Genomic DNA, 8,456 nt, shown 5'->3' with positions numbered 1-8,456 from the left:
CTCTGCCAACCCCAAGCGGGTTGCTAGACCTTCCTCCAAACCAGTGGGCAGAGGCTCCAAATCATGTACTTTCCCTGCTCAATATCAGAGCTATTCAGCCTGTTCCAGTAGAACAGAGGGGTCAAGGATTCTACTCCAGACTCTTCCTGGTACCCAGGAAAGAGGGCTCTTGGCACCCAATCATGGATCTTTCAATTCTCAACACCTTCCTGGTGGTACCAAAATTCAAAATGCTTACCCTGCAACAGCTTCTTCCTATGTTAGCCAAGAATGCCTGGTTAGTCACCCTAGACTTAAAACAAGCCTATCTGCACATCCCCATAAGGGAGTCATGCAGGAAGTATCAACGTTTCAGAGCAGGATCTATGCATTATCAGTTCTCTGCACTTCCCTTTGACTTATCTGCTGCACCCAGGGTATTCACAAAATGCCTGGCTCCAACCATTGCATACTGCAGGCAGAGAAGTATCCAAATTTACCTGTACTTGGACGACTGCCTGATTCAGGTGGACAGCCAGAAATTGCTTCTTCAGCACCTGGCATTTGTAAAAAAAAAAAACCTTCTCACTTCCTTGGGGTACACCATCAACGAAAAAAAATCACAACTGATACACAGTCAAAAGATTGTATTCCTGGGAGCAAGCTTGGACAGAACTTCTCAGATGGCATTCCTCACTTCAGAAAACCAAGTCTATCTGACAGATTACTTCAAACAAATGGCCACCATAATCCAGCTATCTGCAAGAAAAATACTGCAAACCCTAGGGTTCATGGCCTCATGTATACTGCTAATTCCATATGCAAGACTGCATATGAGGAAACTTCAGTGGTACTTAAAAAGTCTTTGGTGCCAACATTCTCAGAACCTGGAAACAGTCATTCCTATAATACCCTGTCTAAGGACAGAGTTTCTTTGGTGGGCAGAAGCATGCAGCCACAACAAGGGACTGACATTCACTCTATCCCACGCCACCCAGACTCTGACCACAGATGCATCAGACTATGCCTGGGGGGGCTCACATGGCTGGCAAATGTATTCAGGGCCACTGAAGCCCAGGTCAGATTCATCTGCACATCAACCAGAAAGAGATGTTAGCTGTAGAGAATGCTCTGACAGCTTTCAGATTCCTACTCTTTCCAGGACAACTGCTAATAAAAACAGACAACACAACAGTTATGTGGTATATCTACAAGCAGGGGGGAACCCATTCCTACCCACTCTGCAGGCTAGCCATGGCCCTGTGGAACACGGCTTTGGACATCCAAGTCCATCTACAAGTGCAGTTCCTGCCAGGCAAACAAAACTGGCAGACGACTTGAGCAGAAATCTCCTAGACCCACACGAGTGGAAATTGGAGCCTAGCACCTTCAAACTCCTGATTCAGAAATGGGGGACCCCAGAGGTGGATCTCTTTGCCTCCCCCTACAACCACCAACTCAGCAAATTTTGCACCAGGAATCCTCACAGCAATATATACAAATATATAATGTATAAAAAATATAAAGATAAATACATACTTATAAAATTAATAAAGCATGTCTATAAAGTGCATGTATATTCATATTGTTATAATAAAACCTCCTAGCAAAGTCTTGACCATCTTGACAGACAAAAATTAAATTATTTAATATACGCTTGAATTCAATTGGGAGGAATATAGACCTAGGGCAAGGGCAACATGCTTTATTAATTTTATAAGTATGTATTTATCTTTATATTTTTTATACATATATATTTGTATATATTTTTTATTTTCTGATGTATAATATTATATAATCTGTGTTGCTTTTTAAGCTAGAACCTGATACAATGTTATGCGAATGGCTAATAAGAAGTGTTGTTTTTTTTTAAATAAGTTCTTACTGAAAGGAATCTTTATGTAAATTACTTACAGCTTTAAGTAGGTAATTGTGACTAATTAACTGCAATGTGTTAATAGGTAAAGTTTTAAAATGTTGGTTAGATAGTTTGACATTGTAATACAGTCTGAAGAAGTGATTTGGGTAGATCGCGAAAGCGCTTACTTCTTTTTGTTTAATAAAAGGTAAGTCTGTCGTGGAACTCTGCGACTTCTTTATTCTACAATCCATCCATTTGCCTACCTTTTTCCCCAATCCTCAAAATAAATGGGAAAGGATCCTGCACTCTTTGGACCTGCACAGACAGCTCAGATTCTATCTTGATAGGATTAAGCCCTTCAGAAAATCTGACCAGGTACTAGTCAGCTTTGCAACAGGGGCTGAGGGCAAGGCCATTTCCAGACCAACCATTTCCAAATGGATAGCACACTGCATCCATTTCTGCTACAAGCACCATGGAAAGCCAGCCCCTCAGTGGGTCAGAACACATTCCATTAGGGCTATATCTACCTCTACAGCATTTCTCAGGGGAGTACCTACCAGGGACATCCTGGAGGCTGCTTCCTGGATTTCTGTACACACCTTCACCAAGCATTACCACCTGCCTATCTTTTCCAAATCCAGAGCAGTTTTTGCTACAGCAGTCTTGCAAGGCCTACTAGCCAGCCCTAACTCTTCTTGACTGCCTCCACCCTTTGTCAGTTTTGGGTATCCACCCAAGTGTGATGACTGCAACAGTGAAACACGAACAATATAGTACTGTTTTGTACACTTACCATAAATGTAGATGTTCGAGTGGGGTCTATATTTGAAGACTGAATATTTAGGTGATCGAACACCTAAACATTGATCTTGTAATACTGAAAGCAAAAAATGGCGAATGGCCGATTTAACTTAGGGAAAGATTTCCCTTGGCCCTTCACCGTAGTTTGCTATTTCGCTACTGTTGAGCAATCTCAGAGTTGGTATGGGGTGTGGGGGAGCACAGCCCCCCATGTCAGGGGGTGTGGGGGGAGAAGCCCCCACCTAATTTAGATGTAATGTTTTTTGTGTTTTGGCCGAGGGACATGTTTCCCTGGGACGTTCAACATTGTGTGGTTCGATATTAGAAGATCGATGTTTAGGTGTTCGATCACCTAAACATTCGGTCTTCTACTATAGACCTGTTTGAGTGTGTTCACCGTTGCAGTCCTTGTTTCCCTCCCTCCAACCCCCTGTTTTCTCTGCATCTCTCTCTCCTCTCTATGGCTATTGCTATTGTAATTGGTATTTACTTTTTACTGGTGGTGTTTTCCCCACCACAGCTTAGCTCCCTATTTGGGGGTTCCTGACATTTGGGCAAGAAAAACTGATGTAATGGCATCGGCTGCCTGTTTTTATAACCCTGACGACCTGACATCAGTCCTGGAGCGACAGCAACCGACGCAGAAATACTACATCTCTGGTATTTGGGCCGACTGAAGGCTACCTGCAAGCAGATAACCCGTGTGTGATAGCTACAGTGAATACACTTGAACATCTACATATATGGTAAGTGTACACAACTGTACTTTCTTTATGTACCAGTTTCAGGGTTTTCATTGAATTCTTGGTACATTTGGCAAGGTATTGGAATTGATGAGTCAGACTTTGATCATGGCTCTCAGACCCAACTTGTTAAGGCAAGGATGTGTTATTTGAGGTGTTGCACTCTGCACACAGTACATCCTTGGGTGGTCTCTTCTGCCAACCATCTGATAGATTTGTCCACCAGGAGGGCATGGCAGAAGCCTGATTCCTCTGCAGTCATCCCTGCAAATCCTGACAAGATCTTTTGCCTACCTAAGGATAGGCAGTACTGGTAAGGGGCCTCTGGATTCTTTTATTGTAGTAGCAACCACCAAGAGGGAACTGTCTGCCTACCCAGCTGCTGTTCATTCATCCAGAAAGATGTCTAGAGCAATGGTCAGAATGGGGAAGCATACTTGTACATTAGGCATCTGTGCCCTGAGAGTTTTAAATTATGCAACACACATGAACTGCTTCCAAGGTGATTTAGCAGAACAAGGTTTAGACTCTTTACAAAGGTCACCCATTCCAGAGTCTAGAAAACTGAGACACTAGTGGATATGATGTTTAACATTACCAACCTCTTCATGTGGCATTTACATTATGCTGCTGATGGAGCATCCTGTGCAGAGGGGAACAGTCATTACAATGAGATGATATGCCTGGCACTTCCTTTGAGACTTCACAGACAGCTTTAAGGACTCCTTTACAAATGCCTCTTATGATGGCACCTTCTTATTTGGGCAAGTGAAAGAAATGTTGCTCGGGTATGAGTAGGAGAGATAGGCTCTAGTAGGTCTCAGATTTGAGATCCCCTCAAAGATCCTACAAGAGGGTTCAGCAGCAGTCCAAATTCTTATGGTTTAAGGGTTGTCATGGCAGAGGCAGCCATCTTTAGTGGACACAGACCCAAAGACTGTGGTGTTTTGGAAAATCAAAGATTCTGGGAGCCATTTTCAAGTAAACAGTACCAGCGTCTCTGAAAACTGTGCTCAGTTGTCCCCTATAGATGTAATCAGGGGGGAGGTGTTTATCTCTCCACTCACCTGCTTGGATGGCCATCGCACAGGATTCTTGGGTGAGAGAGAGAGTATCCAGAGGCTATATTATACCCTTTTTCAATCCACCCCCCCCTCCATACCCAGACAGTCCGCTCCACCCAACACAAAGCAGCCAAAGGGAAATATTCTGTCTGCTAACAAAAAGAGCTAAGAGGTCCCACCAGAGCCAAGAATGTCAGTTGTGTATTCCGGATTCTCTTTAATACCAAAGAAGAAAAAAGGACCTGAGGACCATTCTGGACCTTAGCAGCATAAATCTTTGTCAAAATGACCCCTTTCAGAATAGTCACATGACGCTGCAGTAGGATTTTGGCTTTCCTAAAAGCAAACTACTGAATGTGCTCAGTGTCAATCTCCTGCATGCCTACCTCCATATCAATTTAACTTCCAGTTTAGAAACGATCATTATCAGTAAAGATCCCTGTCCTTTGGTCTTACCACATTACTGCTGAGTGTTTACTAAGTGCATGATGGTAGTCGCAATCCACCTAAGACTGAGGGATCCTTGTGTTCCCATATTTGGATTATTGGTTCCTTGCTGTTTTAAGAGATGGTCAGTCTTCCTCCAGAGAGGGAGTTCAGACATTCAGAGCGTCAATCCACTGTCTTCTTAACCATCAGTCTCAGTCAGCTCTTCTAGTTTGATGGCTTTGTCTGTAGTCATGGTCTGTTACCCACATATGCATACTTCATTGGTTACTCAGGATCTGGTGGACACAGGTTTCAGACTGCCCTGCAACTCCCATAATCATTGCACAGCTGTGCAAGGCTAATTTGAAATATTTCAACTCTCCCACTCTGGCAGCAGGGAAATCCTTTGATTTTAACCATTTCATCATTGCTGCAGTAGCCTTAGCTATATTAGTTATATCCTGCACAGGATATAACTGCCAGCCAACTTCCAGTGCTTAAGAGCACCTTCCATATACCTAGACCATTGACAGCTTAAGAAGAGCTTTAGAAAATCCACGGTCTGAGAGAGACTTCATAGCCTTCCTGCTGCCGAATAGCATCCCTCTTGCTGGCTTTGGAGGATCAGCAGTCAGATAGCTTTTCTCCATTGCTGAGAAAAGTTCTACATTTTGTTTAACAACAGAAACGTATCTTTTTTGTTTGTGAAATACATTGTTTGTTGCTAGGAATTTTGATTACTGAAGTGTCATACAACTTTAGTCATATTTGTGGTTCTACTATTTAATGTAAAATCTTATTAAAAGTATAGTTACATTTTTTTGTGGTGAAAACTTATGAAACTGTGTTTAGTGCCACGGTGAGTGTTGTGCTTTTTAGTGTTTTTTGTGGAAATCACTACTTTTTTAATACTTAAGCTTAGCTCTTTTATCGATTGCTGCTTTCAATGATGTCTAGAATTAAGTCTTCATTATTGGATTTACCATGGAACAGTTTACCAGTTCCTCAGTTCTTTCTTTCTCTGGTCAAGAAAATAAATTTTTGCAGACAGCCACCCCCCCCCCCCCAAGCAGGCTATGAATTTGACTGGGTCTCAGATGGGTGACTGCTATGGCTATTTCTGGTTCCTCAGACCACTCCGTATTTTCCTTGGTGTTCTGTGGTGCTGTCCCTTCAGCCATCATGGAAAGGGAGGTTCGACACATCCTCAGCAGCTTTTAGAGTGTCCTTAGTGGGCATGGTGCCACTCATCAGTTTCTGAGGAAGGAACAGGGAATGCCTTCCTGCCTAGCTGGACTGGGATGCCTATTCTCTAGGGTTGATATGCCTGACAAGTCTTTCTGCATCTTTTAAGATTCCTGTTATGAAGAAGCAGAAAGTTAAGCATTTATCTTTCCCTGTCTCGGTTAAGTTAGACAAGAATGATATATTGGGCTTAGCTCAGGGCTTTTGACCCACTTATTCTGTTTTTATTGGTAAATTAAAAGGAATTATTTATTTTCTGAAGATTCCCCGTATTATTAATAGGGAAATGACTGCGGGAACAACTTCTGCTTTTTTCCTTGGATTGCTTATGTTTCTTCTGATAGTCCCTTGGAAGAACTTTTTCTGAAACCATGTATAGGATGAATCTTGGATCATAGTGGCATTCCAGTGTCTTTCCAAAAAGTTATGATTTATTACAGTGAGAATTTCATGTCATGTTCCTGCTGTATTTCCAGCTATGGAGGATGTTATTACAGCATGTAGCATGCCTTTCAGCCAGTCTGCAGCCTCTACGAAGGCAGATAGTTCCTCCATCTTAATTTTTTATTTTCTAATCCAAGATCAGACAATGTAGTGATTTTCTCTGCAGATCCTGCTGTCGCTTAACATTTGGTAAATGCTAATCAATCCCCCTCTGATAAGGATGAGAAAGCCTTTGATAGATTTAGGGGAGAAGTGTATACTTCAGCCATGCTTTACCGTTAAAGCTCTTGATTATCACATTAGTTTTTGCTTCTATCATTTGAGAATATGAGGAATATTATAGCCATTTGTATCTGCTCTGAGGAAAAAGTATCTATGAATACACTTATTTCTGTGTCACAAGTAACCAAACACTCGAAGTGTGTTTATGATTCAGCTGATGCCTCTTCAAGAGCAGCTGCTACTGGGACTGTTATAAGATTTGCATGATTAAGTTCAAAACTTTAGCTGAGGATGTTAAAGCTGAAATTTTGAATTCTTCTTTGGATAAAGAGGTTGTTTTTGGACCATCTACTGCTGACATCCGAAAAAGTGAAAAGAAGGGGAAACTGATTCAAGGGTGTGACTCAGATTTTTTTAGCCTTCCCTTTCCAAGCTTGTTAATGGCTTCACATCTTCCTTGGGTCTTTTTTATGATAAGCAAAATAAACAGACCTAGCAAACTACTGGCAACCAGAGACCCCCCCCCAAAAAAAAAAAGTAGCAAGGAGGCCCCAAACAATAGGAAGGCTAACAGAATCCAAGACAGTCCAACAAGTCTGAATGACTATCTGCATATGGTAACCCCCCCCCCCCCCAACCTGGCAAGCTTTGAAATTGCCCTCAAAATCTGGCTGTATATTTCTCTGTATGGGAACAGATAATTTCAGACAAATGAGTTCAGGGAGTGAACCTCCAGGGATACAGATGGCAGTGGGGAATCCTTTTATCCTTTTCAGGAGATTACTACTCACCCACTAGATCAGACGACTTCTTTGCCTTCCTGTTCAGCATCTGCTGACTTGGGGAAATAGAATCTGTTCTACAGTCTCTGACAAGAGAGAGAATATTTATTCAGGAATGTTTCTGGTATAAGAGAAAGAAGCCTCACTGAGATCAGTCCTAGATCTTTTTTTTTTTTAGTTTAAGTTACAGAGTTCAAAATGTCATCTGTGTACAACTTGTTACCTCTAATGCCACCTTTCATTTTTTTGTATCTCTAGATTTAAAGGATGCTAATCATATTCCTATACCCTCAGATTTCAAACACTTTTAATATTTTCTATTTCTGGATTTACACTTAGTTCTCTGCATTACCCTTTGGGTTATCCACTGCTCCAGGTGTGTTCACAAAGTATCTAATCTCTAGTGATGGCCTATTGCAGACTGTGAGGTATTCATATTTTTTTCTTATTTAGATGACTTATGTTTGCAGTCTGAACTTTTCAGGTATCTCTCACTTGGCAAAGACGGTCCCTTCAAAGACTGGCTTTTCAGGAGAACATTCAAAAGTGTTTGACTCCTCCTATCAAGATTTTTTTCCTGGGATGTCTCATAGATATTTCCATTTAGAGAGCTTTTTTTCCACAAGGAAAAGTAGATCAGCACAGTCCAAGACTTCAATAATGATGTATGATTTTTATGATTCTTTTAACCAGACTCCACATGAGATTCAGTGGCACCAAAAATCTAGATGATCAAACATCAAAATCCCCTGACATTCCTGATTCCAGTTTTAGGATTTCTAAAAAGGGAACTGCTTTGCTGGGGAGACCACTTTTATCTGAATCCAGGTGTCCTATTTTCTCTTCCAGAGCTAGCACAGTGTGTAATTGTGGACACCTCAGA

This window comes from Protopterus annectens, chromosome 1.part0, assembly GCF_019279795.1.
Source record: "Protopterus annectens isolate FY-2018-M chromosome 1.part0, PAN1.0, whole genome shotgun sequence".
Classification (NCBI taxonomy): domain Eukaryota; kingdom Metazoa; phylum Chordata; order Ceratodontiformes; family Protopteridae; genus Protopterus; species Protopterus annectens.
The sequence above is the reverse complement of the archived record's forward strand: the minus strand, read 5'-3'. Positions refer to the sequence as shown.